We start from the raw sequence: 22,453 nt of genomic DNA, 5'->3' as shown, positions 1-22,453 counted from the left end.
TTCCACAAAAGTGCCTGAAGCGATCTCCTTTCATCCCCAAGCTTTCTTTCAGCTGAGATACAAATTTAATCACTCCACCAGCCACAGCAAGAAGTCCCTACTCCTGACTTTCAGAAACGGGAGAAGAAATGAAATCAGAAGAACAGAACTAGAAGGGACCTTGGAGGTCTTCTAGTTCAACCCCCCGAAAAGCCGAATTCTGGGTTCTAGCACATACACTATATTGCCAAACGTATTCGCTCCCCTGCCTTTCCTCGCATAGGAACTGACTGTAAGTGACATCCCATTCCTAATCCATAGGGTTCAATATGACGTCGGTCCACCCTTGGCAGCTATGAGAGCTTCAACTCTTCTGGGAAGGCTGTCCACAAGGTTCAGGAGTGTGTTGGTGGGGAATTTTGGACCATTCTTCCAGAAGCGCATGTGTGAGGTCGCACACTGATGTTGGACGAGTTTACATGGCCTACACTTCATGGCTGAGCTGCTGTCATTCCCAAATACTTCCACGTTCTTATAATACAGCTGACAGTGGACTGTGGAATATCTAGGAGCGAGGAAATTTCACGACTGGGTTTGTTGCCCAGGTGGCATCCTATCACAGTTCCACGCTGGAATTCACTGAGCTCCTGAGAGTGACCCATCCTTTCACCAATGTGTGTCAAAACAGCCTGCATGCCTAGAGACTTGGTTTTATACCCCTGTGGCCATGGAAGTGATTGGAACACCTGATTCTGATTATTTGGATGGAGGAGAGAATATTTTTGGCAATAGAGTGTATATGCACCCGACAATCAACTGGCTAGCACACATGCGCAGGCACTGCCGCGCGAAGGACAGCTGATCGTTGCACGCGCAAGCGCACCAGAAACCCAGAAGACAAACAGGCAAGGCCATATGTGTTGGGTGACATGGCTTCACATGCCACTTTGGGCACATGTGCCATAGGTTCGCCATCACAGCCTTATACCATTTCAGATGGTTGCCCAGCCTCTTCTTAAAGACTTCCAGTGTTGGGGCATTCACAACTTCTGGAGGCAACTTCTGTTCCACTGATTAATTGTTCTAACTGTCAGGAAGTTTCTCCTCAGTTCTAAATTGCTTCTCTCCTTGATTAGTTTCCACCCATTGCTTCTTGTTCTGCCCTCAGGTGCCTTGGAGAATAGTTTGACTCCCTCTTCTTTGTGGCAGCCCCTGAGATATTGGAAGGCTGCTATCATGTCTCCCCTAGTCCTTCTTTTCATTAAACTAGACATTCCCAGTTCCTGCAACCGTTCTTCGTATGTTTTAGTCTCCAGTCCCCTCATCATCTTTGTTGCTCTTTCCTGCACACTTTCTAGAGTCTCCACATGTTTTTAATATCGTGGTGACCAAAACTGAATGCTTACCAAGGAATTATACAGTGGTACTAACACTTCACGTGATCTTGATTCTATCCCTCTGTTTATGCAGCCTAGGACTGCATTACGCATCAGCATTTTATTGTGTCCCCTGGATGCATTAAATTATCTTTTATGCCTGCTAATAATCTGCCATGTAATGAGATAAATGAGCGCTCATTTTTTATTTATTTTTTAAAGCCGTACAAGAAGATAAAAACGTGAAGCCAAATCCAGTTTGATACTTCTTGCATGGAAAACTGAATACCCGTATTGGAACTTTTATTTGCTCAGCAAAGGGGAGAACGTTAACTTAAAAGCTCATTTAATGCCGTGCAGAAACAGCGGCTCCAATTGAAAAGATGGGCTTTAAAAGGAAGCTGCGATGGCTTATTGTTTCTGTTCCTGATTTGTGAAAAGATGCTCTTTATTTTTTTTTTGAATGGCTCAGGTCTGGGCCTGAGAAAGTGGCACCAGGCAAAGATTACCCAGCAGGATGCCATTTGCCACTTGCCAACGAATGTGATACAAACAGTAATTGCACAACTTGCCTCGAACTGGGGTTCATTAGGAGGCTCAAGTGTGAAATAAAACCCTCCTCCTAGCTGAGTGCGCCATTCTAACCGTTTCGCATTCTGACAGTAAGTAGCCCAGATCAGCTTTGACGGTATCTTAGCTATCTGTCCCAGATTTAAGCTAAGCCTTTTCTTCAAATAGCATCCCCCCTTTTTTTTTCAATAAGCAGATCAGAGAAAACCTTGATATTCTTTGCCACTGGATGACAGTGACAAGACGGGAGGAGGATGGAGAGGTAGTGTTCGGACCGAGGCTTCCCACGAGAATGAAGCAAACTCCTTGTCCCACCAAAGAAATCCTTTTATTAATTGACTGTGGATTCTGCTCATTCACATCCAGCAAAGTCTTTCAGGGGAGGATTTACAGTCACAGACCTTCTCTGGCTTGGAGAGCTGCCAGGCCGAGATCTGCAGAACTTGGCAAGGAGTCTCGGAGAGTCACGAACCAATTAAGCGAACTAATTGCCTCCTGCAAACTCCACTCCCCTTTTGCTCCTCTTTTATTCCCTCTGGGAGATTCATCGTCCACCTGTGGCCTTACTCCCAAGTTGACCCCTGTTCTTTAGCCATTCCCTTTGTCTGGTGACTCTGCGCATGCGCACACTGGCAACAGGCTCCAGCTGTTCTTCTGCCTCACTGATGTCTGACTCCGAAGGCAGCTGATAACTGTCAGAGGGCCCTGGCCCCCTCTCTGCCTCCGACACAGAGCCCTCCCCAGAGCCTTCTCCAGACTCCAGGACTGGCCCATGTTCCTCCCCAACCTCCTCACTGTCCGAATCTGCTGGCCGCTGGCAGGCCACAACAGATAGTCAATTTACATCCTTTACTGACCATTCAAAGTTACAACAGCATTGGAGAAAGTGACTTGGGACCCGTTTTCACAGTTATGACGGTTGCAGTATCCCGATGGTCGTGTGATCAAAATTTGGACGCTTGGCAACTGGCTCATATTTATGGCGGCTGCCATAAATATTCCCAGTCATGTAATACTCCGTTTTTCGACCTTCTGGCAGGAAAAGTCAAAGGGGATGCCAGGTTCACTTAATGACCGTGTCACTAACTTAACTGCAGTGATTCACTTAACAACTATGACAAGAAAGATCATAAAATGGGGCAAAGCTCGCTTAACAAATGTCTTGCTTAGCAGCATAAATTTTGGGCTGAATTGTGGTCGTAAGTTGAGGACTACTTGTACCACCTGCGCCACATATGGACATCTGCATTCACCAAATGAGGTAGAAGAAAGGAAGGAAGGAATAAGCAGAGATTAACGGCAAGATTAATACTAGACCAATAATCCAGCAGTCAACCGTACTAAATTGATTGCTTTGATTAAAGAAAAAAGAAAGAAATACTTTTATTTCTACTTGGAAACCTCTTCCAAACTTTGTGCTCGAGATGGGGGGGGGGGGGAATGAGAGTTTGATTTTGGGTTTTACCAATTAGATAGATTTGTTGTTATAGAAAGGGCTAAACTATTATGTAAAAGTAAAAAAGTTGAGGTTTGATGTGAATGTCTTCTTTCTTTTCCCCACTTTTTTCCTCCCTATCTTTCCTATATGTCAGTGATGGCTAACCTTTCTGTCCTTGCGTGCCAAAATCGTGTACATGCGTGACAGCCCACACCTATAATGCAATGACCCCCCCTCACGTATGTGCGCCCTCCCTCATGTCACGTTTTGGGCCTAGCAGGCCTCCCTGAAGTCTCCTGAAACAAAAGATGGGGTGTGGGGGGACGTGCCGCACTCCCCACGCTCTCCCCACACCCGTGCATGCGCAGGCAACCCCCCATCCCGGCACATGTCTGGGAGGGTGGGCAGAGTCTCCCGCTGCGGCCACTACTGATTCACCCGATCTGGGCCGAACCGGCAGAAACCCACTTGTGACCCTGTCCACCATTAAAACCATCTTTCCAATCAGCCACCATGTTTCCAGTGTCTTCCTCCCCACTTGGAACGGAACCCAGGTGGAGGTTTTCTTCCAACAAAAGCCACAAATAAAAGAGGCATCTAGATAAAATCCTGATCGACAATTCATCACCAGATTCAGACTGGGTCCATATGGCCCTTTCCAACATGTGCTATGTTTCCCCCTCTCAAATGCACCACGACAGATGGCCATTTGATGTACGGCGTGTACTTTCCGATCGTGGGTTCGTATTAGGTAAGGACTCAACCTGGGTGGAGTACAGATGCGTGGGGGTTGAAGTATGGCTCTGAACAGCCCAGACCCACAACGGCTAGAGCAGTACAGTATCTGCCAGCAGGGAGCGGATGCCTTGCGTGGAGGAAAATGAGCTTTGTCCATTGCACTTCTGGTATAATTACCCGCCACCGTGGTGTGTCTCAACAACCTGCCAGTTCATTAGCAACTCCACTGGAAACGACAGACGGCTTCACAAACAAAGCAATTAGGCAGGGCTCCCCTCCGTCTGTGGCTGCAGGACATGTGGCCCCCAAAGGGGTCTTCCCTTGCTCTTCGCACGCCCAGCGCTGGTATTGGAGGGTGGATCGTTGGTGGAGGAGAAGAATGGAATAGGGAGGGACCTCGGAGGTCTTCTAGTCCAACCCCCTGTGCAGGCAGCAGATCCTATACCAGTGATGGCGAACCTATGGCACGCATGCCACAGGTGGCACGCGGAACCATTTGTCAGGTGACTTCGAAAGTGACTTCCGGTTTGCTCGGAGGGTTGTTTTGTGCTCTCTGAAGGCTTCAGGGACTGTCCAGAGGCTTCGCTGACGCCTCCAGAGGGCGTCCGGGGGGGTGCAGGCTGTTTTCGCCCTCCCCAGGCTCCTATAAAGCCTCTGGAGCCTGGGGAGGGCGAAAAAAGCATGTAAAAATGGGAGGGGGAGCGCCTGTAGTGCACGCATGCGCACTGGGTGTCGCGCCCGCACACAACCCCCCCTGCGCTCCCCCCACTTATGGCACGCGAGCCAAAAAAGGTTCGCCATCGCTGTCCTATACCGTTTCAGACCAACGGAAGTAAATCACCTAAAAGCCTCCTGTGATGGAGCTTCTATGGAACTTTGGAGGGCAAACCATTCTACTGATCAGAGGGTTCTCACTGTCAGGAAATTCCTCCTTAGTTCCAGGTTGCTTCTCTCCTTGATTGGTTTCTGTCTCCCTTCTAGTGCTGCTAAGGTGCCTAGATGGGTCATGAAGTGTCAGCCAGACAAGCTCAGAGACCATCAGGGACTCCACAGTGACTACCTTGAGACGGGATGTTAGTCACATGATCACCATTTGAAGCAGGATAGGAAGGAAATTTGTAGGTCATCTAGTCCAGCCTCCTGCTCAACCAAGGGACCCTAAACCCAGGATGGCTAACCTATGGCACGCATGCCACAGGTGACACACAGAGCCTTCTCTGTGGGCACACGAGCTCAGCTCCACTGCGCATCACCCGCCACCCAGCTGATTTTTGGGTCTCTGCTGCGTGTATGGAAGATGCATGTGCATGCACGGGGGGTTGTGTGTGCATGCATGGGGGTGTGGGGAGCATGGGGGTGCGCAGCGCACCTCCCCCAAACCCCATTTTTGGTCCTAGGAGACTTCAGGGAGGCCTGCTAGGCCAAAACGGGACTCTGTGTGTGTGTGTGTTTCATGCGCAAACACAGGTTGCATGCATGAGCAGGGGAGTCATGCGCACATGCACAGGGGGGGCGTATTACATTATGGGTGTGGGCATGCATGCGATTTCGGCACTTGAGGAGAAAAGGTTTAGCCATCCCTGTCCTAGAGTCTATACTATGTAATATGTAAGTACACATGTGGCATATTTACATAGGATTAAATAGTATATTTTGGAGGGTCAGAAGTAGTAAATAACTAGGAAAGACATGCCTACCATCACCTGACCAACAAGCCACGCCCACCAAACAAGCCACAGAACCGGTAGTAAAATTTTTTGAAACCCACCCCTGGTCTCCTTTCCTTGGAGTGGGGAGGGAATGGAGATTTTGCAGTATCCTTCCCCTGGCACGCCCACCAAGCCACGCCCACAGATCTGGTAGTAAAAAAAAATGTTTGAATCCCACCACTGGTGTGAATGTCCCTTTCCAAATGTGGGTGACAGAAGGCCTGTCAAGGCAGAGCCCATCTAGGTCTGGGGCAGGCAGAGACCCAGAACTGGGAGGTGTCACGGCTGGTGATGAAAAGTCTTGAAAATAAGAAGATGTAAATTAAAAATCAACTCTCTCGTATTTAATTTTAATCATTCTGGTGCTGCCAAGGGACTGGCTGGCTGGTGATGTCGTCTCTGGCAGTTCAGGAAGACAATTCAGCTGGCTCCAACTGCAGAATAATATGCAGGGAGAGAGGAAACTTAAAAAGTCCAGAGCAGGCTTTGAGAACATAGAAGGTCCTCGACTTATGACCAGAAGTGAGCCCCACATTTCTACTGCGAAGCGAGATAAGTGATTGAGTGAGCGGCGTCCGATTTTACCATCTTTCCCCCCCCCCTTCCGAGGCAATTTAACGAATCGATGCAGTCGTTTAAGTGAATCAAGCCATCATTAAGCGAATCTGGCTTCCACCAATGAGTTTGCTTGTCAGAAGGTGGCAAGTGAAGATCACATGAACCCGGGACAGTGCAACTGTCATAAAATACATGCCAGTTGCCAAGTGCCCGAGTTTTGATCATGTGACCATGGGGTAGCTGCACTGGTCGTTAAGTGCAAGGACTTTTTTCAGTGCTGTTGTAAGTTGAGGACTATATTTATATGTCGGATCAGAGATGGGGCCCAGGCCGTCTGGCAGTTCTCAGCTGCCTTTGGAGCTAGACAGCAGTGAGGCAGAGGAACAGCTGGAGCCTGTTCCCAGTGTGCACATGCCCAGAGTTGACAGACGAAGGGAACAGCTAAGGAAGAAGGATCGACTTGGGAGTGAAGCCACAGGTGGAAGTTGATTGGCCCCTCCCATGGGAAATAAAAAGGAGCGAAAGGGGAGGGGGCTTTTGCAGGTAACAATTCCTTCGTTCGTTTGTTAGATTCGTTTCAGGAGTGCGAAGATCTCTCCCTGACTCTCAGAGACTCTGTGCCCAGTCTTTCCTTGCACAGCCCCTCATTTGGAAAATATTTCCATGGCAGCTTTCCAAGATAGATAAGGTCTGTGGCATAAATTCACCTTTGAAAGACTGTTTACCAGGCCTTTGCTGAAGGTGAATGAGAGGAATTCCCATTCCTTTAATAAAAGGGGTTTTGCCGGGACCAGGACTCGGCCTCGTGCTTTTTGAGGAAGACTAGCTCAGGACACAGTGGTTCTCAACTTGTTGTCACAGGGGAGACTGCGAAGGTTTGGGGGGAAAATACGTTACGATTTCAATCTTGAGTTTAAGTTTTGGGAGTCCGTGGCCGCAAAAGATACTTTAAAGTGGTGAAGAAAAGATTGCTCTATTAGACAAATGAGGATGAACAAATCCTAAAACCCAGAGAGACAAAGGAGCCACCTTAGAGAGCATCATCCCTTTCAGAATGAAACAGTTTTTAAGAAGAAGCAGCAAGCAGGTTTTCAAAGGGGGGGATCCCCGGTCAAAAATCACTCACTTCCATCTGATTTATGGAATCACACTCAACATTTCTCTACAGTAAAAGAATAAAATAAAATGGTGTGAGCTTCTGAGAGGTTCGCAAGCATGTGAGGAGGGGGGGCGGGGGTCTTGCCTTGTCATTTGCCCCCGGGGACCAGCTGTTGCTAGAATTTATTTCTTTATTAAATTTATGGGCTGCCCGACATCTGTTTGGACCCTGGATGGTGTAAACAATTAAAACGATACCGGAATACCAAAGGCCAGCATCTCGGGGCGGGGGGGGGGGGATAATACACAAATTCGGAGGAACCAATCATTCCCCACAAGAATGATTTCCGAGCCTGCTATAAATCCATTTTAGAAAAATCCTAGCTTTCATTTCCAATGCCAATTGGGAACCAAAGGCAACATTTTTCTGCCACGGTTCTTCTCCGAAGCCGTGTGTTGGGGGACATAGAAATATCTTGTCCCCTCCTTCATCTGACAGCTTGGCTTCCGCAGACGCATTAAATAAAACAACCGTCGGCTTCCAAGAGCACTTTATAAATCTATATTGAGTGATTTCTCCTCCCCATCTTCAGTCACCGACTTGCGGGAGGAAACTTATTTATAAGCCTGGTAGAAGTAGCAGCTATCTATTAGCAAAAAAATTACTTATGGGAAGGTGGAAAGGGAATGGTTCACCAGCCTCGGTCCCATCTGAAGTACAAATTGGAAAGGCCCAATGACGATGGAGCAAATAGAGGTACCGTGTTTCCCTGAAAATAAGACAGGGTCCTATTTTCTTTTGACCCCCGAAATAAGCACTTGGCCTTATTTTGGGGGAGGTCTTATTATTTTGGAGGTGCAGGAGGAGGAGGCGAGCGTAGTCACCTCATGGCTGCAATATTTTCGGGGAGGGATCATTTTAGCGCATGAGTTCAAAAGCCCGATTGGGCTGATTATCCGGGGAGGTCTTATTTTCAGGGAAACAGAGTAGTTCTCGACTTATAACTACTTGTTTAGTGACGGCCTATGGAGATTCTCAGTCATCCATGGTTTTCCCCAAAGGTGCTTTTTGAAAAAAGCAACTGGACTTTGGCTTTTCCTTGAAGACATTTCGCTTCTCACCCAAGAAGCTTCTCCAGTTCTGACGGAAGTCCAGTTGCCTTTTGAAAAAGCACCGTTTGGGTCCTTTAGTGACTGTTCGAAGTTACAACGGCAATGACAAAAGTGAGCTATGACCGTTTTTCACACTTACGACCGTTGTAGCTTTCCCCATTGTCACGTGATCAAAATTCGGACGCTTGGCAATTGACTTGGATTTGTGACAGTTGCAGGGTCACGGGATCCCCTTTTGCGACCTTCTGACCGGCAAAGTCAACCGGGAAGCCAGATTCGCTTAATAACCTAACCCCTGCAGTGATTCACACTTCCGAACCCTGGCATAAAAAGTCGTAAAATGGAGGCAAAACTCACTCAAAGGTCTTGCCTAGCGACAGAAATTTGGGGCTCGGTTGTGGCCGTAAGTCGAGGACCTCCTCGAGGCTGCGTGGGTACAGGGCAACCTCGCTAATGAAACAGCAGCACAGACGATTAACCCTGCAAGTAGGATTTTTGCTCGGAGTATCCAAAAAAAAAGATTTCGTGCAGAGAACCAGCAAATGCTCTGCAGCTAAAGGCTCTGTCACAAAGAAACATGTCACGGAAGATTGACAAGGGCTCTGACAGATGAAGACAGTTGGCCATGGGCAGCGGAGTCGGCCTTGCCATTTGTAATCCTGCCGGAGAGAGATGGCTTGGAAAAAAATTTCTGATAGACATATAGGCTGACTTGAAAGGTTACGGGCAATCAGCCTGGCATCTGAAATGCATTTACCAGGAATAAGTCCCAGAAGACACTCGGGGTGTGTGTGTGTGTGTGTGTGTGTGACGGGAATGCATGTGTGGTTCCTAAGCAATCTTCAATCTGCAATAGGAATTGGTTAAAAGGTAAACGTTCCCCTCGCGCACGCGTGTTAGTCGTTCCCGACTCTAGGGGGCGGTGCTCATCTCCGTTTCAAAGCCCAAGAGCCAGCGCAGTCCAAAGACGTCTCCGAGGTCATGTGGCTGGCATGATTCAACGCTGAAGGCGCATGGAATGCTGTTCCCTTCCCGCCAAAGGTGGTCCCTATTTTTCTACTTGCATTTTGTACGTGCTTTCGAACTGCTAGGTTGCCAGAAGCTGGGAGAAGTCACGGGCGCTCACTCCGTTACGCGGCGCTAGGGATTTGAACCGCCAAACTGCCAACCTTTCTGATCGACAAGCTCAGAGTCTGAGCTACTGAGCCACCGTGTCCCTTTGGGGATAGAGAGCAATAATTCTACAGGGAGTCTATGGAGATTCTCAGCCATCCAAATCATGGTTGTCCCAAAGATGCTTTTTTTCCCCCAAGGCCACTGGACTTCCTGGTTTTCCTTTGAAGACGTTTCGCTTCTCCTCCAAGAAGCTTCTTCAGCTCTGAGTGGATGGTGAGGAATGGAAGGATTTATCCTCTTTGCAGACAGCTGGTCCTTTGCATCCTTTTTAGAGAGTGGCTGAGGCCACTTGGAGGCTTATCAATGTCCTCGGGGACAAAGTATGAATGAATTGGCAGAAAAAGTACAGACTACAAGGAACATTTGCGCTTCAGTTTGGGATGCAGTCAACCCAGACTCATCCCCAACAGCCTGGGACATAGGCGAGAAAACATCCAGGATAGATAAACCTCCAAGTGCTTCAATGACCTGCTAAAAGGTTGCAAATGACCAGCTGTCTGCAAGGAGGATAAATCCTTCCGTTCCCCACCGTCCAGGAAGAGCTGAAGAAGCTTCTTGGAGGAGAAGCGAAATGTCTTCCAAAGAAAAAACAAGGAAGTCCAGCTGCCTCTTTGAAAAGCACCTTTGGGATCTACAGAAACGTACGACCATTCATTTAGTGACTGTTTGAAGTTACGCCGGCACTGGAAAAAGTGACTCAGGACCATTTTTCACACTTACGACCGTTGCAGCATCCCTGTAGTCACTTGATCAAAATTCAGACGCTCGGCATCTGACTCATATTTATGGTCCCCGGGGTCATGTGATGCCCCTTCTGACGGGCAAAGTCAACGGGGGAAGCTGGGTTTGCTTAAACAACTGTGTGACTAACGCAATGATTCACTTAGCAACTGCGGCCAGAAAGATCGTGAAATGGGGGCAAAGTTTGCTTAGCAACTCTCTCGCTTAACGACAAGAAACTTTGGACTCAATTGTGAGGCGAGAGCTCCACCTCTAGGCCACTGCACCACTCCAACCTTGAGCTACAAATATTCTCATTTATTAATTATCAGCTGCCTTCCAAGGTTATCAAGGGACCAGCTACTTGGAAATAGGGGCAGAAGAGGTCTAGAGCAGCGGTTCTCTACCTGTGGGTCGCGACCCCTTTGGGGCTCGAACGACCCTTTGACAGGGGTCGCCTAAGACCATCGGAAAACACATATTTTTGAAAAAATACGGAAAGCATAAAATAATTTGATGGTTGGGGGTCACCACAACATGAGGAACTGTATTAAAGGGTCACGGCATTAGGAAGGTTGAGACCCTCTGGTCTAGAGCAAGGATCCCCAAACTCTTGGGCTCATCCACCCCTTCAGGAAGTTTCAGGTTGTTTGTCGACCTTCAAGCATTTATTATATGAAAATAATTTAACAAAAACTAGTTTAACTAACAGTGCTTTTCATGACAATAACAATGCAGGTTAATAGTCCTAGACGTACAACCACAATTGAGCCCTGTTGCCAAGCAATGCCATTGTAACTGCAAGCAGTCACTAAATGAACTGTGTTGCAAAGTGAGGCGTACCTATAATTCAAGGTCACTCTTGCTTGGCAGTGACCGTCCACCCTGGGTATCTGGCTGTTGATCATCTCACTTTCAGGACTAGATAACGGTAAAGATTCCCCCGCACATATGTGCTAGTCGTTCCCGACTCTAGGGGGCAGTGCTCATCTCTGTTTCAAAGCTGAAGAGCCAACGCTGTCCGAAGATGTCTCTGTGGTCATGTGGCCGGCATGACTAAATGCTGAAGGTGTATGGAATGCTGTTACCTTCCCACCAAAGGTGGTTCCTATTTTTCTACTTGCATTTTTTACGTGCTGTCAAACTGCTAGGTTGGCAGAAGCTGGGGCAAGTCACGGGAGCTCACTCCATTACATGGTGCCAGGGATTCGAACTGCTGAACTGCCAACCTTTCTGATCGACAAGCTCTACAAGAAATTGTACCATATGTTAATAATGAAAATTCTTAGCCACTGAGCCACCATATCCCTTCTTAGCCACTGAGCTACCTCCTCCCTACTTTCAGGACGAGGGACTAGCATAAAACTCTGAGAACCCCAAAAGATTATTTGACCCCAATTAATCTTCCATCATTTAAAAAAGATGTTAAGGCTCTAGAAAGTGTGCAGGGAAGAGTAACAAAGATTGGGGGATTAAGGCTAAAACATATGAAGAACAGTTGCAGGAACTGGGTATGTCTATTTTAATGAAAAAAAGGACTAGGGGAGACATGATAGCAGTCTTCCAATATATTAGAGGGGCTGCCACAAAGAAGAAGGAGTCAAGCTATTCTCCAAAGCACCTGAAGGCAGGACGAGAAGCAATGGGTGGAAACTAATCAAGGAGGGAAGCAACCTGGAATTAAGGAGAAGTTTTCTAACAGTGGGAACAATTAACCGGTGGAACAGAAGTTGCCTCCAGAAGTTGTGAATGTTTCAACATTCTTAAGAAGAGATTGGACAACCATTTGTCTGAAATGGGAGAGAGTGTCTTGCCCGAGGAGGGGTTGGACTAGAAGATCTCCAAGCTCCCTTACAATTGTGTTATTAATCTAACCAACCGTTAAGGCTTCATTTGCGATTGCAGTTAAGCTTCCAAGTATTTTCGCCAAGTTCCGAGTTGAAGGTCTCCAGAGTTGAGACTCACTGCCAGCCCTGAAGTGAAGCCTGCCATGTGGCTCTCTTACAAGGATGGAGAATTTACTTTTCCAGAATTAACTGCCTAAAAGAAATTTTCAATTAAAATAAAAGAGTTTATCCTGGCAGAGATATCTGTTTTGGTAAAACAACAAGTCTTTTTTTTTTAAACAGTCTCTGTACTCTGAAGACATATTTTTGAACTAAAAGTAACGTCAGATGGAAGGACTACTGCTGTTTGTAATTCTGGTCGGCTTCTGATTTCACGACCCAACTAGGGAACATTATCAGTGCTAGAAGAAGGGAGTATGGTTGGCTCTCTGTTTATATACAAGTGGTTTGTCAGTGTTGGTGGGAATGTGGTTTTCTCCTTCCTTGATTGAGGTATTGTTTCCAGTTTCTTTGTCTGGTGTTCATTCCTGCTTATCTGGGTACTGACTGCTGGCAAGGGTGTTTTGGTCCATTTTCTTTTAAAGCTTTTTGATGGTCTTTTTTTGAATGATATGTAAATATAAGAGAGCAAACCCCATTCCTTTCTAGCACTGATGATCTTACCTAGTTTGGTAGTGAAACATTTGCAAGAACCAGGATCATAAGAGCGCCAAGGGCATGCATTTCAAATATTCCCATCTATCGGTACACAGAATCCGGCATACTCCTTCTGTGGCATACGGATGTCTTTTCCAAAACCAAATGGAACAAGGAAGGAGTAACTTTTCACAGCCCAGCCCAACAAGCGTGTGACAATCATTTGCTCGCAATTCCGGTTACAACCTCTCCCCCACCCCACCCTGGTTTAGCAAGCAATCCTGCCTCAGCCTGACCAGACCAATTCCAGGAGACAAGGCAGTTGAGCATAAAGCAACCTCAGCCAGATGGGCAGCAGAGGTGGGGGCAGCGAGGGAGATGGGGGGAAATCCTCTTTTCAGGCCTGGGAGCAGAGAAGCAAGAGGGGTCAGGCTAAGCAGCCAAGTGATTTAAACCAAGGCTGCAAGCGCGCAACAGCCTTTTTGGCTGTGCTGACATCAGTAATGGATGCATTTATCACGGCAAAGAAGCAGTTCTATCAGCCCACTCCTTTTCTTGATAATAATTCTCGATAACACCAACATGCTTTCCTGGCAAAAAGGGGGAAAAAACTCCGAGATCAAGTAAAAACACCATGAGGGAACCACAGGAGGTTTTTCTGAAGCCGATTTTCAAAAAAATACAGGCAGTCCTCATCTTATGACGACGACTGAGCCCGATATTTCTGTTGTTAAGCGAGACAGAGGTCAGGTTGAGTTTTGCTCCATTTTAAGACATTTTTTGCCACGGTTGTTAAGTGAAACCCCAAAGTTGTGACGTTAGCAACACGGTTGTTAAGTGAATCTGGCTTCCTCATTGACTTTGCTTGCCAGAAGGACACAAATGAGGGATCACATGATCCTGGGACACTGCGACCGTCATAAAGGGGAGTCAGTTGCCAAGGGCCTGAATTTTGATCATGTGACCACGGGTTTGTTGCAATGGTCTTAAGTGTGAAAAACGGTCACTTTTTTCAGTGCCGTTTTAACTTCCCATGGTCACTAAATGAACTGGTAAGTCAAGGACTACCTATAAGAGAATATAGAATATTTATTTATTTCTAAGCCGCACCCTCTCCCGAAGGACTCGGGGCGGCGTACAATAAAACAAATAAAATACAAAGTACAATACAAATCTGGACAGGACATACATATAACAAGGACGTATATAAGACATATACAAGGAGGAGGTAGGCTGATAGCTAAAAAATGATTAAAAAGTCACAATATTTAAAAACCCCAATAAATAAATTCAATTGAATTACAATAATAAAAACCCGTCAGGAGCGATATAGTTAGATCATGGTTGAGAATATAAGGACATATTTTACTTGCTGGAGATTTCAACAAAGGTCTCTGAGACCAAGTCACTTGACCAGAACTATCCAGCTGTGGTCTCAAAGGAGAAACAGAGTCAGCCAACAAGTAAACAATCTAAAAAAGATGTGGAGACTCTGGAAAGAGTGCAGAGAAGAGCAACAAAGAGGATGAGGGGACTGGAGACTAAAACATAGGAAGAACTGTTGCAGGAACTGGGTATGTCTAGTTTAATGAAAAGAAGGACTAGGGGAGACATGATAGCAGTCTTCCAATATCTCAGGGGCTGCCACAAAGAAGAGGGAGTCAAACTATTCTCCAAAGCACCTGAGGGTAGAACAAGAAGCAATGGGTGGAAATTAATCAAGGAGAGAAGCAACTTAGAACTGAGGAGAAACTTCCTGACAGTGAGAACAATTAACCAGTGGAACAGAAGTTGCCTCCAGAAGTTGTGAAGGCTCCAAGACTGGAAGTTTTAAAGAAGATGTTGGATAACCATCTGTTTGAAACGGTATAGGGTTTCCTGCCTAAGCAGGGGGTTGGACTAGAAGACCTCCAAGGTCCCTTCCCACTCTGTTATTCTAAAGGCCAATTCCAACTGTCCAGCTGGAGCAAACAAAATCTCTATGGGGCAGCCATCAGATGCTGGAGACTTTAATGACAATGGGAATGTTCAAAGCAGATGGGAAAAAGCAGAATAACAGAGTTGGAAGGGACCTTGGAAGTCTTCTAGACCCCCCCCCCCCCGCCCTGCTCAGGCAGGAAACCCTATTGAAGATTCCAGTTGTCCATCCTCTTCTTCTTAAAAGCCTCCAGTTGTTGGAGCAGCCACAACTTCGGAAAGCAAGTCGTTCCACGGATTAATTGTTCCCCCTCTTGCTAAGCGAGACAGCTGCTCAGTGAATTTGACCCGGTTTTAAGACTTTTCTTGCCAGCGTTGTTAAGTGAATCACTCCCATTGTTACGTTAGCAACAGAGCTGTTAAGTGAATCTGGCTTCCCCATTGACTCTGTTTGTCAGAAGGTTGCAAAAGGAGATCACATGACCCCAGGACACTGTGATTGTCACAAATACGAGTCAATTGCCAAGCAATAGCTACAGAAGTTAGACTTATATACCACTTCACAGTGCATTAATCTAAGGCAGTGTTTCTCAACCTTGTCAACTTGAAGATGTCTGGACTTCAACTCCCAGAATTCCCCAGCCAGCATTCGCTGGCTGGGGAATTCTGGGAGTTGAAGTCCAGACATCTTCAAGTTGACAAGGTTGAGAAACACTGATCTAATGGGTCTACAGAGTCAGCCTATGACCCCCAACAATCTAGGTCCTCATTTTACTGACCTCAGAAGGATGGAAGGCTGAGTCAACCTTGAGCCGGTCAGGATCGAACTGCTGGCAGTGGACAGAATTAGCCTGCAGTACTATAGTCTGACCACCGTGCCGCCACAGCACTTACTATCCACATTTTCACTGCGTGACCACGGGGATGCTGCAACGGTTGTGTCAAAACCTTTGTTCAGGTTTGTACAGCGCTGCTGTAACATGTAACGGTCGCTGTTGTAAGTCGAGGACTACTTGTACGGCCGGAGGATGGCCCAGTAAGTCAGCCTGAACTCAACAGAGGAACGCTAAGAACCTTTCAGAATACCAATGGTGTTTACAACGCAGCTTAAGTTTCAAGCTTTTGAGATGCCTGGTTGCTGTAGGTGACACGCCAGAAAAGAAAAGTTGCCGACAGAATCGCAATCGGAACGTGATTTATAAGAACGATGGCTACTTTAAGGCTCAGCACAGCGAGTGGCTATAGCAAAAAAAAAAAGACGGGTTTGGGGATACGGCGTAGTCAATGGCCAAATAATACCCATAAAGATTTCGTGGAAAAGCTTTTAATATGATTGATGGCCAGGTTTAGGCTGCAATCGTGGATACAGAGGAAGGGGAAGCTGACAACTTTCATGATCGAGTTTGATCTGAAAGAGAACATGGAAGCCGAGACGAGCTGTTTGCAGAGGGAGACCGGACCGCAAAAAGGGAGAATAATGGGAGTATAATTAGATTATTTGGCCTACGAAAGGGAAATGAAGCAGAAAATTTGCCAAGTTTCTGCCAATCCAGTGAGGTCTAGACTGCTGAGGCATTTTTATGGAGCGCGCGGAAGACAAATTGACACTGTTGAGAGTTTCGTCCTCGACGTACGACCACAACGGAGCCCAACATTTCAAGCCCGGCATGAGGGCTGTTCAGTGAGTTTTGCCCCATTTTACGACTTTTTCTTGCCCCTTTTGTTAAGTGAATTACTGCTGGGGAGGAATACAGCTGACGCGCAGAAATCCACTCAAGCTGAGCTTCAGAAAAGGGAATATAGGTGAGGATAGCACAGGGAGGGGCGGGCGGGCAGGGCCAGCTGAAAGTCGGAGCGAACCAGTTCACTCCCAGATGATAGTCGGAGCTACCTGTTCATCCGAACCGGTAGAATCCCACCCCTGTTTGTATGCCATGTCCTGAGTAGAAGGAAGTGAGCTTCCAACGATCCTTTCTGCTGTCCTCACCACTCTTGGCACAGCCTTCCGGTCCGAAACAGTCCTGATCTAACGGATCCCAAACAGGAATCACCTTTCCAGCTTGACTCAAAACCTCTACAAGTACATTTTGAAGGAGCCGATCTTCTGTCATCCTTCAAGCTCAGCGGTCTCCGAACACCCTTCTGCTGACAGATGAGCCATTACCCACTTGGTGGACAGAAGAGTAAGTAAGCCACCGAGAGAAGTTGCTGCAGGCAAACCATTCCTCAGATAGGGTTCTCTTTCTTTTTTTTAAACTACAGCCACCCTCGGTCCCATAAATCAAGCGGTTAGCGAGGCAGGGAAGAGGAAGATCATGGCAGCCGGAATATGATTCAATGGGGTTAGAAGCGAGAATTTTTCCATTTCGGAGAGAGCCGCCGCATCCCCCTCTGGGGACTCGCTTGGGTAAATCACTCAAGAGCAAGGAAGCTGATTAACCAAGGAGGAGAGGCAAGCAGTTCTTGGAAACGGAGCAAGCAATGTGTGAAATTTATTCTGTCAAACCATGTTTTTTTAAAAAAAAATAATAATAAAAGGGACAGGAAAAAAACGGCCGAGGATTTGCATAGTTCTTTCTTTTTTGTTCCAATTGCCTCGAAGTCTGAATTCAAAGGATTGTGGCTCGGAGCTGTTTAAGGCTATACTTTGGAGAGCCACTCTTAAAATGCCTGGCTTTATTCTAACCGCAATTGTGAATTTCAGGCGACGATACAGGCGGTTCTGGACTTGCGACCGTTTCTTTGAGTGACTGAAAAAAACGGACTTAAGGCTGCTTTTCACAGGACTGCGGCAGCATTCCCACGTTCAAAATGCGAAGGCTTGGCGACTGGTTCATATTTATGATGCTCCAACATTGGAGGCTTTTAAGATGATGTTGGAGAACCATTTGCCTGAAGTGGTGTAGGGTTTCCTGCCTTAGGAGGGGGTTGGACTAGAAGACCTCCAAGGTCCCTTCCAACTCTGTTATTCTATTCCATGATGGTTGCCGTGTCTCAGGGTCAGGTGATTTCCCCTTTTGCCACCTTCTGACAAGCAAAGGCGATGGGTTCACTTAACAGCTGCAGTGAAGAACTGTCTGTGTCCTCAGAGTCACCTGAGACATTGAGAAGGTGGAGCTGTGCTTTCTGCCCTCTGTCCCTTCCCTGTGGAAGGGACACGGGGTGAAGCTCAGGCTGTTGGGGATGAGTCTGCGTCTCAAACTGAAGCGCAAATGGTTTCTGCAGTCTGGATATCCATTCATACTGTGACAAACCTCCAAGTGGCCTCAACGACTCTCTCTCTCAAAAAAAAAATGCAAATGACCAGCTGTCTGCAAGGAGTATAAATCCTTCCGTTCCCCCACCATCCAGTCAGAGTTGAAGAAGCTTCTTGGATGAGAAGCAAAACATCTTCGAAAGAAAAAAACAAGGAAGTCCAGTTGCCTCCTGAAGAAGCACCTTTGGGACAACCCTGACCTGGATGTCGGAGAATCTCTACAGACTTTTAGCTATGCAATTTGGGATGAAGACTCTTTGAACGGAGTGGGAGAAGGGATGGATTTCCAGAGGAAAAAATGCAGAGTAGAGGAACCAGAAGCTCCACTCAGGTGACTCTGAGGACTTCCAAGTAGCCTCAACCACTCTCTCAAAGGATGCAAATGACCAGGCATCTGCAAGGAGGAAGGCTGTGGGATCCTTGGTGTTCTCTGAGCTTGGTAATTTTCTTAAAGACGTTTCATGACCCAATTAGGTAACATCATCAGTGCTAGAAGGGAGCAGGGTTTGCAGATTGAAGAAGAGGAAGGGGAGAAGGAAGAAGAGGAGGACTCTGGGTCAAAGAAGGCTGGTGTTTTATCAGTGTTTCTCTTGAGTCCTAGTTACACCTGAGTTATGGCTTAAGGAACAACAGCTGCTAACCCTCGGTTTACAGATTGGACCGGTGTAAATGCCCAATGATACAGGGAGGGGGAAAAAAAAACCATATAAATGTTAAGGCACAAAGAATTGTGAGTTCAAAGACATGCATTTTAGAAATACCCATCACAGCGTTTCCCTTAGAAATAGGACATTCGTCCTGGAACCAAAGCCATTTCGTCAGAAATCGGCACTGAAAAAGTTTGTCAAAGGGATCGGACGGAACGGTGGGGACGAGAATTAAGTGAAGGGAGAGATGAATTCATGCTTTTCGTGCAGCCGATAAAAAGGGGGAATCGGGAAGCCGAGAAAGGGAAATCGACCCCATTCAGGGCCGAGATAGATTAATTTGAAAGCTTCTTAGGAGCAAATGGGAGACAATGCAGCCGGGGAAATGCAAGCCTTGGGTAGGCAAGATGTTATCGGCTTCCAGAGCGGACTGCTATTCAAAACAGAGGCAGGAGAAGAAATTGCTCTCCGTCACCAATTTCTAGGCAAGGTTTTCTCCAAGAAATGGAAAGAAGGCTCGCGGGACGGGGAGGAGGGGAAAGGAATGACACATTGCAAAAGAGCTTGAGTAAGCAAAGTGCTCTTTCAGCAGCTACGGGCCTGAAAGAGGGGATTTTGGGTTGAGCAGCTCCAGCCGTAACTCAGAAAAGGGGACAATTTCTGCAGGGTCCTATCCTTGTGGATTCACATGAACAGCAGATGGAGAGCTGCAATCCAGGGGTGTCCAGCCTTGACCGCATTAAGACCTGTGGACTTCAACTCCCAGAACTGCCCGGCCAGCCATGCTCTTAAGCCGTTCCGGGCTCTACTACGGGTCCTTTTCAACTTACGACCCACAATTGAGCTCAAAATTTATGTTGCTAAGTGAATTTTGCCCAGTGGTGGGATTCAAATCATTTTAACAACCGGTTCTCTGTCCTAATGACCAGCTGGGTGGGCGTGGCCATGGGGAGCATGGCAGGGGATGTGACAGGTAGCATTTGGCCCCCTGCACTCCCCTGGGAGCAAAAATGGCCCGTGTGGGGTACCCCCCCCCCCCCGTTTTGGCCTCCCTGCAGCCTCCTGGGAGCAAAAAACAGGATGCGGGTGGACTTGTGGGAGGGGCGGGGCCAGCCAGCAATGTAAGAATCCGAACCCAAACCAGCTAAATCCCTTCACTGGTTTTGCCCCATTTTACAGCTTGTCTTGCCACATTTTTTTAAGTGAATCGCGGCGGTAGTGAAATTACTTCATGTGGTTGGATAACAACGGCCGTGCAATTGGACAGGGCTCATTTAATAACTGCCACGCTTGGAAATTCTGGTCCCAGCTGTAGGCGTAAGTCAAGGATGGCCCGTGTTGGAACTCGTTTTACCTGTAAATGACTTTTTTTTCCCCCATTTTAATCTGGATGTGGGATTAAACGTGTGAACAACTGCTTTAAACCTAATGTAAACCGCTTTAAACTCGATTGTAAAAAAAATTGACTTTTGTAACAAGAGTGGTCAAAGTCTGGCATATCTTGCCCAATTCAGTTGCCTCTCCTTTCACCGTTTTAATTCTAACTTAACTTCTGTGGGCCTCCCTCCATACTTAAGAACTTCCTAAGGGGGCAAAGGTAAGAGGACCAATGCATCTATCGTCCTTGTCACATTTTTTTTTTTGTCATTTGGAGTCTTCCTCTTTGTAATTTTTGTTGACGAGTAAATACATAAAAATAAAAAATTAGGATTCTGTCTAGCAAAAGAGCTTGGTTACTTGAGGGACCGCCTGTCTCCCGTAGCATCTGCCTGGTGGATTCAATCTGGCAGGGACTCCGGTGTGCTCTGGGTCTCTTCAATTAAGGAATGACATCTGTCGGATCCCCATGGCGCCTCATAATCGGGCTGGTCGTCATCCTGCTAGTGGGTCTCGAAGGGGTTCCTCGGGTCTGATGGACTCTTTGTGGGTAGTCCGCGACTTGCAATTACAATTGAGCCCAAGATTGCTCTTCTTAAGTGAGACATTTATTAAGTGAGTTTTGCCCCATTTCACTACCTTTCTTGCCACGGTTGTTAAGTGAATCCCTGCAGTGGAGAAGTTATCAGCCGCCTTCAGAGTCAAGAGCTCAGTGGGCGCATGCGCAGAGCTGCCAGACGAAGGGAATGGCTAAGGAACAAGGGTTGACTTGTGAGAAAAGGCACAGGTGGATGATGAATGGCCCCTCCCAGAGGGAATAAAAGAGGAGCGACAGGGGAGTGGAGTTTGCAGGAGACAATTAGTTCGCTTAATTGGTTCGTGACTCTCTGTGCCAAGTTCTGCAGATATCAACCTGGCAGCTCTCCAAGCCAGAGAAGGTCTGTGACCGTAAATCCTCCCTTGAAAGACTTTGCTGGATGTGAATGAGGGGAATTCACAGTCAATGAATAAAAGCATTTTTTGTCGGGACCAGGAGTTGGCTTCATGCTCTTGGGAAGCCTCGGTCAGAACCAGAGGAAATAAAAGAGGACCGACAGGGGAGTGGAGTTTGCAGGAGACAATTCATTCGTTCCTGAATTCTTGCCAAGTATTGTGGGCGTCTGAAAGATCTCGGCCTGGCCTCTCTCCAAGGTCGGGAATTGAGAGCTATCTTGAAAGACTGTGGGAGAGGAAAGACTTGGCTGGAGAGGAATTCACTGTCAATTAAATTAAAGAGGTTTATCAGGACAAGAACTTGGCTTCGTGCTGCTGGGGAAGCCCAGATCAGAGCACTGCCTTCCCCATTGACTTCGCTTAATAGCAGGGCGCAAAAGGGGATATGGGGACACAGCCATGGTCATAACTATGAACCACTTGCCAAACATCTATTGATCCCATGATTGTGGGGATGCTGCAAAGGTTGTAACTCTTCAGAAACCTTTCTCACATTTTCCCGTGCCGTTGTAACTTTGAACGGTTGCTAAACGAACCATTGTTAAGTTGAGGACCAACCTGCACTCGGTGGTGTGCATTTGGCATCTACTCCCGTCTGACTGCTGTCTTCCATCCCTTCTTCTTGCCTCCTGTTATAATTGCTTTGTTCTTTTTAACACCATTTTACCGAGGCATCACCCGGAGTCGGTGGGACTCCGGCGATATCCGAGTTTAATGAATAAGAACAGCGATGGGGTCAACGGCTAAGAGCCCCCACATTCCACCAGAAGGCGGGCGAAGCTGTACTGAGCGCCGCGCACCCTAATGCAATTTCTTCCGGCCAAACATTGTTCCCGAGCCGAGTTATTGCAAATACACCCACATGTACCAGACAGAGCTGCCAGCCGGGAAACATGTTTTCATTAAGTGTTGCAGCGGGAGACAGCAGCTCTTATATGTATTCCCTCTTTGGAGTTAGGTTGCAATTCATCGAGGGCGGTTTTTAAATTAACGCCGTTAAGACGTTTCGCCAAAGCAACGGCTCCCCTCCAAGTACAGACGCTGAACGTGAACGATGCAGGCAGACGTCCCAGCTGTCCCTGGGAAGGTTGTCCTTTCCCTCCGCCCCACAAATTAAATGGGGGGAAATAACACCCCACCCTCATAGCCTCAGAATGGGATATTTAATCAGCTTTCTCGAACCAGGGAAGGCATTTGACAGGCTTTGGGGGTGGGGAAGGAGGACAAGAAAATGGATCTGGGTGTAAGAAGATAAATGAGACAGGAAGAAATATTCTAGGTGAGGGGTCCTCCGTGCTCTCTGAA

General features: G+C 47.2%; 1 protein-coding gene across 2 annotated transcripts in view; it reads right to left on the bottom strand.

Annotated features, from left to right (window-relative positions):
* Positions 1-22,453, bottom strand: part of KDM4B (lysine demethylase 4B) — a 250,925-nt gene that overhangs the window by 79,489 nt on the left and 148,983 nt on the right. The window lies entirely within an intron of this gene.

The sequence above is a fragment of the Natrix helvetica genome, assembly GCF_964273705.1.
Source record: "Natrix helvetica genome assembly, chromosome: 1".
In the NCBI taxonomy this organism is placed as follows: domain Eukaryota; kingdom Metazoa; phylum Chordata; class Lepidosauria; order Squamata; family Natricidae; genus Natrix; species Natrix helvetica.
This window is presented reverse-complemented; position numbering and strand designations above follow the sequence as displayed.